Source organism: Elephas maximus, chromosome 7 (genome assembly GCF_024166365.1).
Source record: "Elephas maximus indicus isolate mEleMax1 chromosome 7, mEleMax1 primary haplotype, whole genome shotgun sequence".
Lineage (NCBI taxonomy): Eukaryota > Metazoa > Chordata > Mammalia > Proboscidea > Elephantidae > Elephas > Elephas maximus.
In genome coordinates, this window is record NC_064825.1 from 66,975,985 (window position 1) to 66,998,967 (window position 22,983).

Here is a 22,983-nt window from a genome sequence, read left to right on the forward strand (position 1 = left end):
CTCTTCCTTTTCCAAGTCATCCTCCTGTGAGCCGTTGAAGTTCTTCCTTCTTTTTCTCCTCTCCTCAAAATTGTCCTTAGGTCATTGTTCACTTCTCCTAACTTGGGTCTAATGACCACTCATCCCCATCACAGGCTGGGTCAGTGCCCCTTCCCTGTGCTCCCTTAATGACCATGCAGCTTTCTGTCACTGCACTTCCAGTTATTCCAAAGCACTCTGTTTAGAGCACTCAGCAGGTCATGGACTCCTACCATGAGGGGCTAGTTCTTTTAATCCTTTGGCTATCTCATTCATCTCTATATTCCCAGGACCAGCCTAGCACAGGGTCTGGCACGGACTATTGTTGTTGTTGTTAGGTGCTGTCCAGTCGGTTCTGACTCACAGTGACTCCATGTACAACAGAACGAAACACTGCCCCATCCTGCACCATCCTCACAATCATTGTTATGCTGGAGCCCACTGTTGCAATCCATCTCACTGGGGGTCTTCCTCTTATCCACTGACCCTCTTCTTTACCAAGCATGATGTACTTCTCCACGGACTGGTTCCTTCTGATAATACGTCCAAAGTACATGAGATGAAGTGTTGCCATCCTCACCTCTAAGGAACATTCTGGCTGTGCTTCTTCCAAAACAGATTTTTTCATTCTTCTGGCAATCCACGGTACATTCGATATTCTTCGCCAACACCACAATTTAATGGCATCAATTCTTTCTTCCTCCTTATTCATTGTCCACCTTTTACAGTGGTAGTCAGAGCACACTTGGAAATAGTTGCAGCACCCCTGGATCCCAGTCCAAACTTTCAGACCATGACTTTGGGCACCCCTCTGTCTCAGCTGTTAAGGTCTCCTGGTGATTCCTGCTGGTGGCCTTTACTGTCCACACATTACCCTGATCACAAACGAAGCTTCCATGTCCTCACATGGTTCTAGAACTGACCTGCACACATCAGGCTTGTCTTTGCTCAGCCTGGAGTCTCAGAACCCTCAAAGAAATACCTAGAGAAGAGGAAAAGGGAAGTATTTCAGTAAGCACAGCCTGGACACCACTCAGAGACAGGCATTGGAAGAACAAACATTCCCCATCTAAAAAGCAGTGTGCAAGCACTCAGTGCTGCTCAGCTGGGAGGCACGTGTGAGGTGCTGTCTGGGTCAAGGATGATCATTATTTCTGCTGTCTGGACCACCGGAGACAGGATCCATGACCCCAATGCATCTTTGACATCTATTATTCTATGAATTTTTGATGTTTCAATCTGTGTACTTTTGGGGAGATAGTGGTGATTACAAAAAAAGTACTTCCTGTCCTCCTGGGCATGTGATAAATGGCTGGTTTTTGAGCCTGTCTGCAGCAGGGAGAGACCAACGAGGCGTTTTGCTAGTTACGAGCAGTTCTTTTGTACACCTCTTTTGAAAAGCAGGCTAAATCCTTTCAAGCTAGAAAGCAGTGGGTTTGCCTCTTTCCCATTTCAGCAATTATCTGTAGGCTGCTCTGTTTCATACAGTTATGGAGTGGTTGTTTGGGATTAAAGGAGCAATTGAATCTGTATCAAAAATAAGTTTGAGATTCTGTGCCTCCCTGACAAACGTGTTATTACTGCCTTCACAGAAGGGCATTTACCTGTCTGTCAGAAGTATACTTTGTTTTCATTTTGTGTAAAATCCTCTTACTTTCGAAGACGCATCTGTGGAATTAAATGAATGTTTCTGACAGACGTTTTCCAAGGGAAAGCACAAGCTATAACTCTGCCCGTGGTGGGTCCTGGTCTTTAAGTGGCACCATTTTGTTGATGAAATGCAGTCATGGCCCCGTGTGCTTCAAAATAAAACCCTGTGGATTTCCTTCACTTCTAAGGTCCCTGCTGCTGCCCTCATTCACTTGCTATTTAAGAGGCTCCTTTCCTGAACATTCTCCCTAGTTTTTTTCAAAAATAAGTATTTTGCACTCAAAGGGGTGAGGGGAGAGTTTTAGCTCTGCAATTGTAGAGTCCTTGCTAATTAAGTCCCTGGGACTTGGATGTCCTCCTGTTTCTGAAAGGTACTCAGAGTTAGCAGCACATCATTCTGTGGGGTGAGTCATCCAGTTTTCAGCCATCTCTACTATTAGTGGTAATACCTGTCTAGAGTTTTAGACTTGCAGACCGCTTCCACATTCTCTACAGTTTTTCAGCCTTTTGGCAATCTTAGGAGACAGATGTTTTCCCACTTTACAGGTGAGAAAATGAAGGTAAAGATCTTGATGAGGGCAAGGGTTCTGTCAAAGTCAGAGAGCTCTATAGATGGCCTAAGTAGATATCCCAGGCTTCTTCCCGGTAATGAAGATGCTACATCCCAGTCCCTGCTCCCAAGGGTCTGTCTTTTCGATACAGCATCCTAGGAGCTAAGGAGAAAAGTTGGGTCTCTCATCCTGGTCCACAGTAACTCCTCCCAGGGAGAGAAGTGGGTTCTCCCATAAGGCCAATCAGAACAAGGTGGTATGTCACACTGGCTCAAAGCAACCCCTTTTAGAGTTAGACAGCCTGATTCCACCACTTTCTAACTGTGTGACCTTGAAATTGACTTTCTTAACGTCTCTATGTCTTGGATTCCTTATGTATAAAATGAGGGTGATAATTCCGATCTCTCGGGATTTCTGAGTTCATTGAAAGAGGACATGTATTTAAAGCACTGCACCAAGCCTGGTATAGGAAACTCTAGGCAAACTTCAGTGCCTTCCCCTCTTCCCCTGGGCTGATTCTCCCTTCTCTCACCCGAAGACATAGTCCGCATATTGTCCTCTACACCACCTCACAATGCTTCCTTCACCTACCAGTTATTACCTGTCGTCTCACCCAACAACTCAAAATTCTTCCACGACAAAGTGATATATTTTCCCTCCCATCCTCCTTCTTCTAAGACAGCACTTGAGGGTGGATGAGTTCCTTATTTGTATAGTAGTGCCTCCCGGTTTTATTGCAAATTAAACATGCACACATTATAAACAAACAATAGATGTCTCTAGAGCAAATATACAGCTTTCAGGCCCCTCATAAATTCTTCAAGAGGAGCTCTTTGCAGTTTATAGCCTCAATACAATTTGGAATGAGTTACAGCCCTGCGTGGGACGTCAGAAAGGAGGCTTCTTACTTGGGGGGAGGTTATAGCACAACTCCTCAGTCTTCCATTTTGCTGGCAACCCATTTCCAGCTGGAGTTTGGTGAAGTTCTAATATTAACATTCAGCTACTCTCACCTTCCTTCTGTGCCTTTTGATTTCCCGTAAGATTCTCTGGCATAGTGGTTAAGAGTGTGTTTGCTAACCAAAACGTCGGCAGTTCAAATCCACGAGGTGCTCCTTGGAAACCCTATGGGACAGTTCTACTGTGTCCTAGATGGTCTCTATGAGTTGGAATCTACTCAACTCAACAGCGCTGGGTTTGCTTTGGGTTTTTTAAAGATTCTCTTTCTCTAATAAGCTCAGAATTCATCCCTGATCACCAAATCCCAGAATTCTGGGACTAGGGAAATTATACTCACCCACCATTACTTCCTTAAAGCCTGATATGAGAATACCTCACTCAGAGAGGTTAAGAAACTTACCAGTTAGTGGCAGAACCAAAACTAGTACTCAGATCTTGATTCCAGCTCGGTGCTCTTTCTAACATGCTGTGAGCCCCAGAAACCTAGCTTAAAGGGGTTTTAATTGCTTCAAATACTCAAAACTCTAGATGATCATGTGATATAAAGGACCGAAAATCAGAGAAAGGAACTAAAAAATAATTGTGGGAGATGGAGTCAGAACGCCAAAACCAAAACAGGGGCCAAATGGAAGGAGCAGAATGGTACCAGTGTGTAACCAGATTCTCATTCCTGAGGGAGGAAACAGGAGACACAAAGGTATGCAAGTCACAAGCAGGCAGATGGACATGAAGCATAGAGATTTCTAGGACTAAGTCTGGGAATAAGTTTGCACTGAGAACATTCCTCTTTTCCATGGGTTCGGTGCCTTTTTAGAAGATCTATCTCATACCAAGTCTTTGTCCTGCATCTTACAGCAAGTCAACAGAGGAACCATTCAAGCAGTTGGTCCTGGCTTAACTTGGTGATTTGCATCCCAGAAGACTCTGAGACACTGCGCCATCCCACACAGCAAAGGTCATCTCCAGATCTCCTTGCAGGCTTCATGTGACCTTAGCAGGGGCAGTTCCCAACAGAGGGAAGTGCTTGGATATTAACTCTCATGCCCCACAACATATGCAGGTAAGGTGAACAGGAATCTTTGCCCTGCCATATACAGATGAGGAAAATGAGGCTCAGAGAGGCTGGCTTCCCTAAGATGACAAAGGCAGGCTCCTTTAACCTTCAGACTCCCATACTGACTCTCTTGCCATCCCACCAGGCTTTCCTCTAAACTATCTCCATGGCATTTCTGTCTTCCTAAAAGAATGTTACGAGTGGTGATGTTTATTAATTAATAAAATTTTACCTTTTGAGAATGTTTTAGGTGCCACAATACCTCTTGAAATCTCTGGGAAATCTCAAATCTGGGGTTCAGAAGTGAGTCAATTTAGGTGGTTTGGCCTAAGAAACTTACACAAATCCTTTCTGGGGGGTGGGGAGAAGATGTAATAGAAATTTTGTTTTTGTTTTTAACTAGAGTAAAAATACCCAGGTGATGGACACTATCAATGCATCACTGAAATTGATATTTAAATGCCTGGAAAGAACTATGAACTCTAACCCTTTGAAATAAATTCATCCTTTTTTGACCAAGGTGGCACATCTGGAACATAAATAACTTGTTACCAAGAGAGCAGGAATTCATCCTCCTTGCTTGAGAGGTAGATAGGAAGCCTGCAGATCCAGTCCCCACAGATTCAGCTGCCCATCCTTACTGCTTCCCCAAATGGAAGAGGAGCCAACCAGCTCTTCCCCCACTGGGTTCCAGTTATCCCCTAAGAAAGATGAACAGCCGGTCTGCAGTGCAGCATTCCTGAAATGGCCATGAGCCTTTTGGAAATGAAGAACTCAAGCCCCTGGGAAGGAAGAGGAGGGTGACCCTTCTCGTGGACTAGAGAATACTTTTATTGCCATCTCTAACCTCACACATATATAGACGCTAGGGAGGGATGAGAGAAAAAGAAGCTGTAGAAAGAAACCAGTCAAGGTTGGGAAGGGATGTTCCCCTACATCATGATCGCCAGGACAAATTCCCTAGCCCTTCCTCCAATCCTTCTGAAGTTATCTCTTGTGAAGTGCTGGGAAGTACCATAAAGATAGCTCCTTTATCTCTTTCTGTCTTCTTCCAGGATATTCCCCCATTTGACTATAGTCAAGACTCTCTGTTCTAAAGGAAATAATCTGAAATACTGAAAAACAAAGAGAAAGGAAAGGTTTTAAGTGTCCAACAAGAATGAAAGGCTCGAAAGCATGTTTCATTCATTATCTAGGATATTGTGCAGCCATTACAAGTGACATTTATAAGATGGGAAATGCAGACTGAATAGTCTTCAGTAAAGAATGATCACAACTATATAAGAAATAGAAGCAAAGAACTTTATGTAGTCTGATACTGATATAACAACAGACATATAGACCAATGGAATAGAATTGAGAGCCCATAGTTAAGTGTGCATATCTATGGTCCATTAATCTTCAACAAGAGTTCTATAAATCCATCAAATGGGGAAAGAATAGTCTACTTAATAAGTGATGCTGGGATAACTGGATTTCCACGTACAAAAGATTGAATTTAGACCTATACCTAAGGCCATATACAAAAACTAACTCAAAATGGATCAAAGGTATAAATATGTGACTTAAAACCATAAAGCTCTTAGGAGAAAAAAGGGGTAATGCTTTGGGACCTAGTCCTCAACAACAGATTCTTAGATGTGCTATCAAAAACACAAGCAACAAAAGATAGATAAATAGGATCTCATCAAAATTAAAAACTTCTGTACATCACAGGACTTTACCAACAAAGTGAATAGATAACATACACACTGGGGAAAAAAAAAAGTCTGGGAACCACATACTGGACAAGGATTTAATATCCAGAATATATAAAGAACTCCTATAACTTAACAAATCAATCAATAAATAAATAACCCAATTAAAAAATGGCTAGACTGAATAGACATTTCACCAAGGAGGATACACAAATGACCAACAAGCACATGAAAAGATGCTCAATGTCATTAGCCATTAAATCAAAAACTGTTGTCATCGAGTCAATTCTGACTCACAATGATCCTATCTGACAGAGTAGAACTGCCCCATAGGGTTTCCAAGGAGTGGCTGGTGGATTCAAACTGCTGACCTTTTGGTTAGCAACCGAGTTCTTAACCACTGTGCTACCAAGGTTACCATTAGCCATTAGGGAGATGCGAACCAAAACAATGAGATACCACTTCATTCCCACTAGGATGGCTAATATTAAAGAATGGAAAATAATGAATGTTAGCAAGGATATAGAGAAATTGGAACCCTCATCCATTGCTAGTGGCAATGCAAAATGGTACAGCTGCTGTGGAAAACAGCTTGGTGCTTCCTCAAAAATTAAACATAGAGCTACCATATGATCCAGCAATTACACTCTTAGGCATATACCCAAAAAACTTGAAAGCAGTGGTATAAGTAGACACACGTATACCAACGTTCATTGCAACACTATTCACAGTAGCCAAAATGTGGAAACAACCCAAATACCCATCAACAGATGAATGGATAAAAAAAAAAAAAAAAAAAGTGGTGTATACATGTGATGGAATATTACTGTGCCATAAAGAGAAATGAAGTTCTGTTACATACCACAACATGGATGAACCTTGATTAGAGTTTAACAGTAGTTACCAGGGGTGGGAGGGATGGCACAACGGGGGAATCGTGTCGGTAGCATTGAATTTTTGCTTTTGGAGATGGAAAATTTGGCCATTGAAATTGGCAATGATTGCACAACATGATTGATATAATTAGTTTTATTGAATTGTACACTTGAAAAATATTGAATTGGCAAATGTTGTGTGTTCTATATTTTTACAATAATAGCAAAAAAAAACCCTCTGTGCAGTGAAATGTAACCAAATATTAACCAGGGATTGTCTAAGCAGTGAGACTTTGGGTCATGTTTTTTCCTTACTTCATATATTTCTGTACTTCTCAATTTTTTCTATAATGAATATAAACATTACAACAAAAAAGAAGTAAACTTTATTTTTAAAATTCAGTTTTTTCCCCATGTACACCAGTGTTCATTGCAGCCTTATTCACAATATTCAAAAGATGGAAACAAGCCAAGAGCCCATCAACAGATGAGTAGATAAACAAAACATGGCATAATATATCCTAGAGAAATAAGAGCCTTTACACGAACATTGCAGCACTGTTTGTAATAGCAAAAAGATGGAAGCAACCAAGGTGCCCATCAACGGATGAATGGATAAATAAATTATGGTAAATGGGTAGAGCTGAGATTCAAACCCAAGGTTATTTGAGTTGGAGTCATAACTGCTACACTGTATTTCCTCTAAAATTTTGGCACCATTTTGAAGAATTTTTTTTGTTTTGTTTTGATTTTATTGTGATAGAATACACATAACAAAAAGTTTGCCATTTTAACCATTTTTAAGTGTTCAATTGTATGTGTATGCACGTACATGTAAAGTGTCCCCGATGCAGAATGTTTTAATAGATTTTATTATGCCAATTGACTTAGATGTCCCCTGAAACCATAGTCCCCAAACCCCCGTCCCTACTACTCTGGGCTTCAAAGCATTCAGTTTATTCAGGAGACTTCTTTGCTTTTGGTTTAGTCCAGTTGTGCTGACCTTGCCCGTATTATGTGTTATCTTTCCCATCACCTAAAGTAGTTCTTGTCTACTATCTAATTAGTGAATACCCCCTCCTGCCCTCCCTCCTTCCCCCCCTCATAACCATCAAAGAATATTTTCTTCTCTGTTTGAAGTATTTCTTGAGTTCTTATGATAGTGGTCTTATACAATATTTGTCCTTTTGCAACTGACTAATTTCACTCAGCATAATGCCTTCCAGATTCCTCCAAGTTATGAAATGTTTCACAGATTCCTCACTGTTCTTTGGAATACTATGCATCGATAAAGAACAGTGAGGAATCTGTGAAACATTTCATAACTTGGAGGAATCTGGAAGGCATTATGCTGAGTGAAATTAGTCAGTTGCAAAAGGACAAATATTGTATAAGACCACTATCATAAGAACTCAAGAAATACTTCAAACAGAGAAGAAAATATTCTTTGATGGTTATGAGGGGGGGAAGGAGGGAGGGCAGGAGGGGGTATTCACTAATTAGATAGTAGACAAGAACTACTTTAGGTGATGGGAAAGATAACACATAATACGGGCAAGGTCAGCACAACTGGACTAAACCAAAAGCAAAGAAGTCTCCTGAATAAACTGAATGCTTTGAAGCCCAGAGTAGTAGGGACGGGGGTTTGGGGACTATGGTTTCAGGGGACATCTAAGTCAATTGGCATAATAAAATCTATTAAAACATTCTGCATCGGGGACACTTTACATGTACGTGCATACACATACAATTGAACACTTAAAAATGGTTAAAATGGCAAACTTTTTGTTATGTGTATTCTATCACAATAAAATCAAAACAAAACAAAAAAAATTCTTCAAAATGGTGCCAAAATTTTAGAGGAAATACAGTGTAGCAGTTATGACTCCAACTCAAATAACCTTGGGTTTGAATCTCAGCTCTACCCATTTACCCCCTGTGCAAGAGGGTTAATTATTTTATCTTTCCATTTCCTTTTGTACAGAATGAATGGTAATAATATGTACTTCACATTGTCATTATAAGGACCGAATCGGATAATTCATGAAAAACACTTTTCTCAACACCTTCTACATAGTAGGTGCTTCATAAATGTTAGCTATTATTGCTGTCATCATTGCTGGTATTGTTGCTAAATCACCTGAAGTCCGCTGCACTAGCTGGTGGTCCAAAGAGTACATACAGGATCAAGAATAGCCTGGGTTCTCCCTCTGGATGGGCAAGACCCCAAGGATACTAAATGAGGATGGTCTGTGCTAGAGGGAGCCGTGAGCTTTTCAGTTCTTGTAGAACTGATGGCTGGTGTGCAGTGAAAGGAAGCTCCTATGTAAAGACATTGGTGGGTTAGCTGAGCCACCACCCTGCTTCACTGTGAGCTTTTCTAGATCCTTCCAGGACATGCTACGCTTTCTGGAGGATTCACTATGTACAAATTTTCCCAAGGAGAAAGTCTCCCAAGTTGTTTTCCAGGCTCATATGTGTTCTTTTGATTGAAGCCTAAATTCTTACATTATAAAAAATTTTCTTGCTCCCAAAAGCATTCATTAGTAAATGATGAGGGATTGGACAGGATAAGAATAGAATTCCAAATAGCAATGGAATTGCTTTGAAGAGCATGACTATTTCATGTCCAGGAATTTCTGTTAGCTCATTTGCATTGAGAATATATGATTGGGAAAATATCAGTAATTTTTCTAAAACAACTGATTTCTTTATACTAGGTGAATGCATTCCCTTTATCTAGGTCCATAAAGTCCTATGTGAACAGATTCCAGCCGATCACTCATCTGGTCTGAGAATACATTATTCTCCCAAAGATCATTTTGGGTTATCGGTACATGGAATGCGCTCCATGGAGAAGACACTTCCTGTGGTTTAATTAAAAAAAAAAAAAAAAACCCTTACCATTGAGTCAATTCCGACTCATGGTGCGCCCATGTGTTACAGAGTAAAATTGCTCAGTAAAGTTTTCTTGGCTGTAATCTTTATGGAAGCAGATCACCAGGCCCTTCTTCCATGGTGCTGCTGGGTGGGTTCAAACAGCCAACATTTAGATTAGTAGTCAAGCACAAACCGTTTGTGCCACCCAGGGGCTTTATCCCTGCTGTTTATAGACCTTAATTATGAAACTGGTATCCAGAGTAAAGATGAAAATCAGAGGATTTCTACCAGTAAAGCACCTTAGCGACACCCCTGGGGATCTATGGGACTGGACCTTACTCTTGGCAAAATATGTCGATGACTGACGTGTTAGCTTAAAATAAATGAGTCCACTGACTGTCACTTTTAAAGCTTGAAAGTGAGAGGATCCGTCCAAATTATAATGGCCTCCTTCAGAGGCATCCAGGACATTTCGTGGGTATGTCCATCAGAAGTACCTCTGAGGCATCATTATTATGTTGATCAATCCCTGTGGGGAAACTGAGGAAGCTCAGGACCAGGGGACAAAGACTGAACATATCAACTCCTTATTTTGTTGCCATGTAGCAGCCTTTCCTGATTTTTTTTTGTTGTCGCCAGCTGCCATTCCAGTCAGCTCTGATTCATGGCAACCCCACGTACAACGGAAGGAAATGGTGCCCAGTCCTGTGCTATCTTCACGATTGTTGGTATGCTCAAGTTCATTGTTGTAGCCACTATATATTTTGAGTGCCTTCCAACCTAGAGGGTTTATCTTCTGGCACTATATCAGATAATATTCTGTTTTGATCCAGAGGGTTTTCATTGGCTAATTTTCCAGGCCTTTCTTACTAGTCGGTCTTATTCTGCAATCTTCGCTAAAGCCTATAACCATGGGTGACCCTGATGGTATTTGACATACTGGTGGCATAGCTCCCAGCATCATGGCAACACCCGGTATGACAAACTGGCAGATGAGTGGTGGCTCCCAATAGATATCCCCGCACTTTTACCGATTCCCACTGCTGGTGGAATAAATGTTTAGAAAGAGCAGAATCAGTATCATGGAGTGCAGGTTTTAATGAACACAGGGATTATTTAGCCCGAATTTATTCCCTGCCTTTTGTCAATAAAATTTGGCTACATCTAAGGGAGATTTTCATAGTTCTGTAAAGAAAGGCAGCATATAGCATAAAAAAATTATGAGAAAAAAAGAAAAATCTTAGCCGGGGGTGGTTAAAAAAAATCTTTCCCATATCCTTTACAAGAAACCAGCTATCCATGCCCAGTTTCTTTGAGATTTGTAGCAGGAAATCCTTCTGGTGTTTGATGATTCCATTTTTACAGTGACTGGCACATTTCAAATGCACAGTGAATACCTTTTCTCTGGATTTCTTTCTAGCATTGTCATTATTATTGCCATCACTGTTAGGTGAGGCACTGGTCTTGCCTCAAGCAACAAACTCAAAGCCTTCCAGGCTCTCTCTAGTTATCAGCTCAGCTAGAACTGGATCTTATATTAGCATCGTTGCATTTTCATTTCCCTTTGACTAGGACTCTTCATGATCTGCAAAACTCCCTTCACCCATGTAAACAGAAAAACATTCCAGTACACCATAGCTTTTCCCAGACAAATGGAAATAATATTGCCTGAAGAATTCAGATCCTAGTGCCGCTTTTGTCTGACCTAACAAGATGATTTCATCCTAGATTTCCTTCAATCTTTTTCCTAAGTGTGAGAAATTCTGCCATAATGGAATGGAGACTCGGATGTGATGCATGATGGGCTCTTGGCAATGCAGACCAGCTGGCAGAGGGAGAAGTATCTGCCTGGGCAATACTGTAAGTGGGCTCCTGGAGGTAGGAACTAAGACTTACTTGGTTCCCTACCTTCAGCACATAAGAGATGTTCTCTGAATGATTGTTGAATTTCAGTTAATTCAACTGCAAAGGCTGATTCCAGCAAAGGCAGACAGCCCAAGACTTGGGGTCTGACAGGTGTGGTTTGTTCTGCCCTGGCTTAGGCAGGGCAAAGACACTGGTGGGGTATGTTCTGGAGAGAGGCCAGGTGATGCAGTACTGAAAAGTGAAGAATTTGGGTGTTGGGTGAGATACATACAGGCAGTTCTAGCAAGCGGGGGGGAGGGAGTTCAAGAAGGAGATTTCAGCACCTCTCTACCATCACCCCACACAGGGAAGGAGAAGCTGAACTGGGTGTAAGTCCCAACTGCAGAGATAGAGTTTAAGACAGGGGTCATAGAGAGAGATTATGATACCAGGCTCTGAATACTGAGCACTGTTTACAGAACTTAGGCAGCTTTCTTGCCTTTTCAGTATTGATAAAATCACCTGGTTGCTTGGTTACACCAAGGAAGCATAGCCAACACCAGGCAAGATTCTCAAAGCAAGACACATTCATCCTACTCACTAACCTTTCCAAACTTTGTGCCAGACACTTAAGGAGCCAAGAACTCGGATTTGCTGCCTAGAAAAAGACAGGTGATAGCCATGTGACTACAAGGCAGAGACTAAGGCAAATGCCGAGTTTTGCAAAATCTAATACCCAATCAGGAACTAACAAGACTGGGAAGCTACACAGACACACAGGGCTTCATCCCTGCTACTCCTAACATCAGATCTGGGGAGTGTGGCTTACCTCCAGGTCCCCAGGTGATGAGAATGAGGCTGCTGTTGTAAGCTAGTTGTCAATGGCTGGGAGATTGATGAGTTCCTGGGCCTGCAAGTAAGAGGACTGAGCGAGACCAAAGAGTCTACAGTCCTTCCCTGAACTCTTTTGACAGAGGATTTAGAAACATAGTAGTTCAGGCTCAGATTCAACCAAAACAGGGCAGTTTGGCAGAGTAATTATTAAAAGATTATCTTGCCCTGATTTATTTGTTATTATTTGCAGGAAAAGAGCAGGTTGTACAATGTCTTTTTCTAGGTAGCATATCCAAGTTCTTGGCTCCTTAAGTGTCTGGCACAAGATTTGGGAAGGTTAGTGAGTAGGCTGGATGTGTCTTGCTTTGGGGAACCTTGCCTCATGTTGGCTATGCTCCCTTGGTGTAACCAGGCAACCAGATGACTTTATCAAGACTAAAAAAGCAAGAAAGCTGCCCAAGTTCTGTAATCAGTGCTCAGGGAAAATGTATGTTGGTGGCTTCTGGGAGCTGGTGAGGGAAGGAAAGAGGGTGGTCTGACAATGAGCATGGAGTAGAAAGGTGGGAGAAAAAAATGACAGAGGTCATGAGAGGAAGAGCAAAGAGGCTTATTCACTCAGGATCCAAAGTGTCCATGGATTAATTATGGATGAGCCACTTCAGGCCAATTGAAGCCTAAAAAAGAACAAATAGAGGCTCTTCCGTTCTCTCCTCCTGCCCCACCAGAGTTTTTTTTTACATACTCTATACTCTATTGGACTCATATTGCGACCCTATAGGACAGAGTAGAACTGCCCCATAGAGTTTCCACAGGAGCGCCTGGCGGATTCGAACTGCCGACCCTTTGATTAGTAGCAGTAGCACTCAACCACTACATCACCAGGGTTTCCATGAGTCGGAATCGACTCGACAGCACTGGGTTTGGTTTTTGGTTTTATACTCTATTGGAGTCCTGGTGGCGTAGTGGTTAAGAGCTTGGCTGCTAACCAAAAGGTCAGCAGTTCAGATCTACCAGTGGCTCCTTGGAAGCCCTATCAGGCAGTTCTACTCTGTCCTATAGTGTTGCTATGAGTCAGAATCGACTCAAAGGCAACAGGCTTGTTTTATACATTATATATATATATATATATATAAAACTCTGCATCAATTGTATTGGTCAGGGTTCAATCAGAAAAACAGACCCTCTAGGTTGCTCAAGCAGGGAATTAGACACTCACATGACCATTGGAAAGGCTTAAGGAGATTAGAGCGGCAGCTGCTAGAGTTCATGAAATCAGGAAGTCACCAGAGCAGGGAAACTGCTGCCGACAATCTCCACTGCCCTAAAGTAAGTGATTCGCAGGAGCTTGCCCAGAGGTACAGCAAACCTCAGGAATCACAGAGAAGCTACCGTCCCCTGCCTACAGCCATGAAGCAAGTGGTTCACAGGCACTCCCGCAGAAGCCTCTGTAAACCTCACCTTTGCTCCCTCCCCATCTGCTCACAATTGCTGCCTAGGGAATGTGGGCATCTCCTTCTCAGTCACTCTCCACCTTTCATGTGAGTGCCTCTCCTTTGGCAGAATCGAATCCAGAACCATACTCGGAGAGAATTCTGGGAAATGTAATCCCAGAATTCTCCCCTGTAATGAGGAAGAGAATTTAGGCAGAGATAGAGGAGATGCTGAAAAGGCAGCTGACAACCTGGCACGCCCATCAAGAATGGAGATTTCACAGCTTTTTTATCCTTCGTGTGTGATTTGTAGACTTGAAGTTTGTTATTAATCCTGTATTGAGTATATATCCTTTCACAAGCTTTCACTGAATGATTGTAAAATGGTAAGAGATTGCCAGCTTATTTATTCACTCATTCTCTGAGCTCTGAGCTCTTACTATGTGTGAGGTACGGTTCAAGCTGCTGGGGATATACTGGTGAACAAGACAGACAAGGTCCCTACCCTCATAAGCTTATACTCTAATCAAAGAGTAATAAGGTGAGCAAAATAAACAAGTTAATTTTTTAACAGCCTTATTGAGGTATAGGAACCCTGGTGGCACAATGATTAAGTGCTCCGCTGCTAACAAAAAGGTTGTAAGTTTGATCCTACCCAGTGGCTCCATAGGAGAAAGACCCGGCAATCTGCTTCCATAAAGACTACATCCCAGAAAATCCTAAGGGGCAATTCTACTCTGTTACCTGGGGTCGCTGTGAGTTGGAAATCAACTCGATGGCATCTAACAACAATAATAGCAGCACTGAGGTCTATTTTACATATCATAAAGTTCACCCATTTTCAGTGTACAATCCAATAACTTTTAGTCATTTTACCAAGAGGTGCAAAACTTGCCATAAACCGATTTTAGAACATTTTAACCCCCTCAGTAAGATCTTTCATGCCTATTTTACAGTTAATTTCAGTTCCTACCCCCAGCCTCAGGCCATCACTAATCTACTTTCTGTCTCTATAAATTTTCCTTTTCTGGACATTTCATATAAAATGAATTATACCAGTAATTTCTATTTGAGATAAACATTGTGATTCAAAGGAATCAGAGAGATGTGATAGAGCTATTGGGTCAGGAGGGGCTCCACATTTATTTTGGATGGTAGGAGAGGCCTTCCTAAGGAAGATTAACATTTGAGCTGAGATACACCTTTGCAGATATACCTGGCATATATAGTCAAGACCATGATTGTGTAAGTTGATATAAAATCCACTAAATACGTCAAAATACACCACGACATCAAGATAATGGCTTGGAGATAATGTAAGGGTTACATCTCTTCCCAGCAATAATCATTTATAACAATAGTCATGTCCAAAGAAGGGTATTCTGTGGAGGCCCGTGAGCTTTCAGAAGAGCACATTCTGGTGAAGAGAATTTAAGAAGAGTTTGGAAACTTGTAAGAAAGGGAAAAAGGGCCCTGTTTTCCTCTAAAGAACATAGTCGTCATACTCCATTGACACAAGTGCCTGCTGCCTACTAGAAACTCAGACACAAGAAGAGATGAAATCAAACGAGAGTATCTGCTTTAACTCCTCCCCAACCCCAGGACCTATGCCAGGGTAAACTTTTACCCCAAAGCAGCATGGGAGAGGCAAGAGTTAAGGCTACAGGCTTTAGAATCCATTTTTCAAATCTTGCTATGTGATCTGATTTGCCATGTCACTTCCTTGCTATGTGATCTGAGTAACCATTTCCTCATCTGCAAAATGGGAACAAAAACTCTTATCTTGTAGGACTCTTTTGAAGATTAAATGTGATCTCGTGTGTAAGCAATTAGTCCAGGGCCTAACACACCATAAGCCCACAAAGGATGATACTATTTGTTATTTTCAAAGGAGAGGAGACAGGTTTAAGGTAGGTAAAAGGGAATGTGAGGTTATACACTATTTGGTAGATCCGTTTTGATTAATTTAGCTACACAATTGCCACAATTATGTAAAAAGAAGAAAGACACCAGGGCTTCCGCCAGCCAGAATTAAAATGATTTGTCCCTCAGAAGCAGCCAGGAACAGGTGAGACTGAACTGATTCTGCAAATTCAGGAGCTTAGAATACTAGGTGACCATGAGGTTGTGAACTTCCACCCCACCCAGGAAATGCACTAAAATCTTGGGGAATCTATTGGATATCAACTGTTACAAAATGGAGATTGAAGCCAATCTTATCTTAAGAGATAATAGACTCAAAAGACATAAGACTTATGGCAGGTATTATTATTGCCTGTTATTATCATCTCCCTACCCTTGCGTAGTATGGCAGATAAGAAAACTAACCAAAACAAGCAGAGCGGCCAGGAGGCTGAAGGTTCAGGAATCTCCAGCCTGCGGGGAGGGCAAAAGTGAGTGGTCCCGTGACCTGGGGAGTCTGGGGCATAATCATCACCATAGTCACCACCATCTCCCCAAATTCCCTGTTAAGACTTTTTCTGAAAACACAAAGATGAAAATCCTAAAAGAATTGTCCTTAGCTAGTAAAACCCATGAACAGGAAGAAAACAGCACCTGCAGTTTCTGCGTGGGTCATCGCTTGCATAACCAGTTTGATCTCAGAATTCCACTCGGTAAACAATTCAAAGATAAACCACTTAGCCCCAGAGCTTTCTAAAGGCGATTCTAATTAGTGCTGACTAATGGGTTTTTAATGAAAAACCAGCCACCAACCATCTTTCCCCTTGATCTTGCAAGAGGGCTGTTTTCACTTCTTTTCAAAATCTGGAGAAAAGACTTTTGAGGAGGCCTGCTTGGGTTGGGCCTTGTAAAACTGTATCCAGCTTGGCCCAGCCCTAAATGAAGAAGGCAGTGACCTTCTCTGAAAAGAGGAGATAATTGAAAAACACGTCATGATTGGTGGACACAGAAGGGTGTGTTATCAACTTTGAAGAGCAAAGCCACCACAGTCATCAAAAACAAACAAAAACCAAACCCATTGCCTTTGAGTTGATGCTGACTCATCGAGACTCTATAGGACAGAGTAGAACTGCCTCACGGGATTTCCAAGGTTGTCATCTTTATGGTAGCAGACCGCCACAACTTTCTCCGTAGAGCTGCCCATGAGTTCATGGAACTGCTGACCTTTCTGTTAGCAGCTGAGCACTTAACCACGGCGCCCCCAGGGCTCCTTACACGGTCATCAGAACCAGGCTGAAATCCTGGCTCCTACACTTAAGGAAGTCACTTAATCTCTTTGTGCCTAGTTTTTCCCCTCTCTGTAGAGTGGGAATAATAACAGTTTTTTTTATGCCATAGGGTTGTTATGAGAATTAAAACAGAGAATGCATGCAAAGCACTGTCACATAGTTGTTTTGCTGTTGTGTGCCATCAAGTCGGTTCCGACTCACAGCAGCCCCATGTGACAGAGTAGAACCATAGGGTTTTCTAGGCTATAATATTTACAGGAACAGATCACCAGGTCTTCCTCCCATGGAGCCGCTGGGTTAATTCGAACTGCCAACATTTTAGTTAGCAGCTGAGAGTTTAACCATTGTACTATCAGGGCTCCTTTGTCACAGAGTAAATGTCCAATAAAAATTGGTTATTATTATTACTATTCATATATTAAAATATAATTGGTTGCCATGTACCATGCCGGGAGCTGGGGTATGGGCATACCTGGTGTGGTGAACAAAAGTGGGGGAATGAACACTTGAGTTTCAATTCTGGCTCTGCCTTTATTAGTTGTTCAAACTTAGGCAAGTCCCTTAACCCACCCAAGCCTCGGTCTCCTCACCTAGAAGATGGGAGTAATGTATATATCCCAAATATTGTTAGGAGGTACTAATAAAATAAAATATTTGAAAAGCACTTCGAAAGCACAAAAATGAAGTGTTATTTGTCATTTATGGATTATCTGGGCATTTTGTGTTTCTTCCTTTCCTTATTTGGCCACGCTTTGGGGGCCTATTTTCTTTTCTTAGTAGCACCAACCAGGAGTGAGTGAAGGGGAGGAGGGCAAGTTAACGCTTATCTCAGTCCATTTTATCAGGTATTGTTAATCCTATAATACTTCTGATGACAGAAGCAGTTGAAGACGCGATCGGTTCATAGCACAGATCCTGGAGAGACGGTATGTTTTCATTTCCCAAGACAAGCACGGGTGAGTTCAAGGAGATCAGGTTTTGAAGTCAGATCTTTGTTTCAACTCCTAAAACATCCTTTTTCCACTTCCTTTATTCCTCTGTGACTCTGGGTGAATTACTTAACTTCTCTGAGCCTTGATTTCTTCATCTGTACTATAGGCCTAAATATACCTACCATGTGGAGTTATTAAGTTTAAATATAAAACAGGTAAAATATGATGTCCAGACAAATTGGGTATTCAATAAAAAAATAAGTGGTGGTTATTCTAAACGGAAGTGTTTGTTTCAAGTCTCTAAAATCCTAACTAAGGTAATGATTCATATTATGAAATACAGTAAAGTCCCAGCCATAAAAAAAAAAAACAAAAACTGACTCCTTCTTTATCCTCCCCTTCCGTTCAGACCCAAGGTTCCTGTCTCCCCAGACATCACTTTATAATCCAACAGATCACTAGATCATACATAGCTCTTTGTGGCATCTCCCAAACTTCTTGCTTTCAAACTGGAGATTTTTGTCCTTCAAAGCAACGTATAGTGATTAATCACTCTCCAGAAACAGTGTTTTGTTCATAAAGGTGTGCTGAGCAGGGTGCATGCAAGCACTCTGCAAAGCACTAAGGATAGGTCATCATGGAATGCACAGTCACTGACTCTCGAGGGAGACAGACCCATCCACAATGGCAGTGCAATAGGGCCAATGTTTTATGGCACAATGCACAGAGGAAGGAATCACCACTGTTGCCGGACAGCCAGAGGAGGCTCCTCGGAGAAGACTCCTTGGAGAAGGCAATATTTAGGATGGGTAAGAAGTTGATGGATGGTCATGGGAGGGAAAGGACTCTAAGCAGAAGGAACAGTATGTGCAAAAGCGTAGAGACTTGGGAGTGCTGACAAGTTTGGGTGGGCTGGAACATGGTAGGTTGGGAAAGTGGTATGAGAAGAGACTGGAGAATCAGTACAGGGAAAAAAAAAAAACAAAAAAGATCTGAACTGGAACAGAAACTGAACTGCTTAGAGGCAAAAAAAAAAGAAGAAAAGAATTATAAAAGACATTTCTGAGGTTTTAGCATCAGTTCTTAGCAACCAGAGATACTGGTTGCTAAGCAAAGAAGTAGAGGAGTATCTCAGATGACTTTCAGGTGTTTAACCTGAAGGTCTGAGTGGATGGTGGCTCCATTAACTAAGATGGAATCCTAGGAGGAAGAACAAATCAGGGTGTAAATTTTGAATTCAGTATGGAATGTGTTGACTTCAAGATGGGACAAGGTAGGTTCCCAGACAAAGGCTTGTCCTACACGTAACTCTGTTGGAGCCCTGGAGATAAGGCTGGCTGAAGTCTACATCCTTCTCCTTGGTAAGTGGACACGGCCAGAAGCAAATTAGACCTGCAGAAGAAGTATCTGGGCTGGACATAGAGTCTGAGTAGTCATCATCGTGAATTTAGTAGCTGAAGTCCTGGGGGTGGAAAAGGTACTCTTTGTACCTCGTAGCTCCCAGCAGAGGGAGGAGCTTGAACGTGATAAAAGCTCAGCTACAGGGTTGATTATCTTGGTATAACTCTTGTCCCCCACCACCTCATCTTATTCTATCAAGCTCACCTCTTTCTTCCTTTTATCTCCTCCTGCTTCTCCTTTACAGCTCCTTGTGAATGCTTGACAAATACTGGTTTAGCGAATAGGCTAAACCCTCCACTTAGAAAACAAGCCCCAGCTTTTATCTTCCTCTGTGGGTTTCGGTTTGCTAGAATCAAAGTAATATTAGCGTGATTTGTTTGGATTAGCTTGACGACTTCTAATCTGATCCTTTGCAATATTTCGTATTTTAATAACTTTAATAATTACTGCTTCCTTTTTCTAATTTAGAACTTAGAGACAGAGACCTTGGAGGGGGACCAAACAGTGGTGATTGATATTGTGGAGAACGGGGGGAAAAAGTTTGCACAATAGACTCAATATTGAGAGCCTGCTGAGAGTACGTGGCTTAAATTCTGTGAGCGTTTACCGTACCCACGCTGTGGACAAGACCCTGAGTGCTGGAGATTCAGTTGTAGCAGAGGATCCTCCATCCTGTTTGGTGTTCAACTAGGACACTAAAGGTTGCCTTCTCTCCGTTCGGCAAAAATAGCATGCAGTCCATAACAATATCCTCCTGGTAATGTATCTAGCAGTCTCTGAAGTTTATGAGCATCTTTAGTGGAAAGTCCAGCCTTCCTTGGCTCTACCTCACCCCCTAACTCCAGGGAGGGGTACCAGTGGCTGAACAGAAATCCCTATTAGCGAGTTCTCTTCACACCTGGAGTCCTCAGCTCCAGTAGCAGCTATGCGTATTACGGCATGTCTTCTCCACTGGAAGTCAACCTAAAGGGCCCGGCCAAACCCTCAGAACCCTCAACCAGTTGCTGTCAAGTCAATTCTGACTAAGGCAACTCCATGTGCACTGGTGTAGAACTGTGCTCCATACGGTTTTCAATGGCTGATTTTTCAGAAGTGGATCTCCAGGTCCTTCTTCTAAGGTGCCTCTGGGTGGACTTAAACCACTGATCTTTTGGTTAGTAGCCAAGCATGTTAACCATTTGTACCACCCAGGGACTCACTCAGGACCCTCAGGTTAACCATTTTTTTTCCATTTCCCAGCACTGAATGAGGCCATGATGAAGGAAAACACGTTCTTGGGACATAGGGTTAGTTGGGAGGCTGAGCAGAGGGTAAGCCCTCTGGGCTAAAGGGATAAAGGGCTGGCCATGCTGGCAAAGTTGCCCATGAAGATCAGGCTAGAGCACAGAGTCTGATGTGCTTTTTCTGCTCCTGCTTCAACCCAATCCAGTCAATGGGAGCTCTTACACAGTTTGTCTTTCTGTTCTAAGCACAGCTTAGGAGTGAGCTGGCCCAGGATCGGTTCTGGGCTCCTCCACCTCTTGAACATAGAATCACCATCCTCTTCTCCTCCTGTGGCCACTTTTCAAGATCTAAGCACCTTTTATTTTGGACTTTCACACAAATGATTCTGTTATACCTTTTTCCCTAAATCATACTACACCTATTCTTTTAGCCACAGCCCTATTTAGTGGTCCCAACAGGCTCTGCCTTTCTATGGGAGACTCTCCAAAGGAGTCTTCTTCTACCCTCCTAGGGGATGCCAGCCTTGGGGAGTCAAAGGTGGCTTTCTGCATCTCTCCCACTGAAGAAGAGAGAAAAATGCACAAATTCAATCTCTAGCCGACTACCCCTCTCACAGGGACTCGAAACACCAGAAATAAATTGGATGCCACCTCTGCCTCAAAATGTCATAGTCTTCTAGAGGAATTAGACATGGAAAATAACACTCCTACAAGGCTAAGTGCTAAATACAAGTTCAAAAAAGCCCACATTAATTCTGATTTGGTGAATCGGGAATACTTTCACAGAAGAGGTGTTTGATCTGGGATTCTGGGGATAAAAAGGATTTTAATAGATGGATAATAAGGAAAAGAGCATTCCAGGATGGGGTATCAGAATGAGCCAGCCAGGGAGGCTTGAAAATGCAAGCTCTATATAGAGAATAATAAGGGGACCAGTGCTGCTAAAGAGCAGGGTTCATGTGCGGCTAGCAGGACATGAGGCCAAAAATGTAGAATGAAATCCAACCACAGGGCTTTGAGGCTGTGGTAAGAAGCTTGGCCTTTGTTCTGTAGGGGCTAGAAAACCACCACGGCAGGTGTCTGAAGAGGGGAGTCATCCAATCCCTCCTTTTGGAGAATCAGTAGCACATCACTGTGGAGGATGGAGAAATTAACGATAGGCTATCAGCTTGGTAGCTCTTGCCACCAGCCAGGAAAAAAGAGACAAAACCAAGGTAATGGCAGTAGGAAGGAAAAGAAGTGATTGGTACAGAGAGTATCAGCAGGTTTCAGCAACTGATGGGGTGATAGATATCATTGTCTGGGTATATGTTTGACCCCCATCACCAAAATGCAAGACCCTTGAAGGCAGAAACCATGTTGTCTTAGTCATCTAATGCTGCTATAACAGAAATACCACAAGTGGATGACTTTAACAAGGAGAAATTTATTCTTTCACAGTCCAGTAGGTTACAAGTCCAAATTCAGGATATCAGCTCCAGGGGAAGGCTTTCTCTTTCTGTCAGCTCTGGAGGAAGGTCCTTGTCCTCAAACTTCCCCTGGTTAAGGAGCTTCTCAGGCGCAGGGACCCTGGGTCCAAAGGACTCACTCTGCTCCTGGTGTTTCTTTATTGGTGGTACATGGTCCCCGCTCTCTGCTTGCTTCCCTTTCCTTTTATCTCTTGAGGCATAAAAAGTGGTGCAGGCCACACCCCAGGGAAACTTCCTTTACATTGGATCAGGGAAGAGACCTGAGGAAGGCTGGTATTACAATCTGACCCTAATCCTCTCAACATAAAATTATAATCACAAAATGGAGGACAACCACACAATACTGGGAATCACGGACTAACCAAGTTGATACACACATTTTTGAGGGGACATGATTCAATCCATGACGCATGTCTTATTCAACTTTGTAAATTTGGTGTTTAGCAGGATGTCGGCCATACAGTTGCCTCTCACAGATTAATGGCAGAAGTACTAATCTGTGGGAGGGACAATGGGAGTTCAGTGATAGAATTCTCACCTTCCGTGCAAGAGACCCAGATTCAATTCCCAGCCAGTACGCCTCATGCACAGCCATCACCCATCTGTCGGTAGAGGCTTGTGTGTTGCTATGATGCTGAACAGGTTTCAGCGGAGCTTCCAGACTAAGACAGACTAGGAAGAAAGGCTTGGCAATCTACTTCCAAAAATCAGCCAATGAGAACCCTATGGATTAGAACTGCCCAATCCTCAACCAACCATGGGGTTGGCATAAGTTAAGAACAACTGCTATAGAAATTTGTCATCTTCGTAAATGTCTCTGACTCTTAGCTTCTGTTTTTACTCCTCCGCTCAGTACCAACTTCCTATTAAAAAAAAAAAAAAAGGGTCAATAACATAAAATGGATGCTTTGAGCATTATAACATTTTATTGTAGTAAAAATCCAACATATAAGTTCAGCGCTGAGTCTAAGTT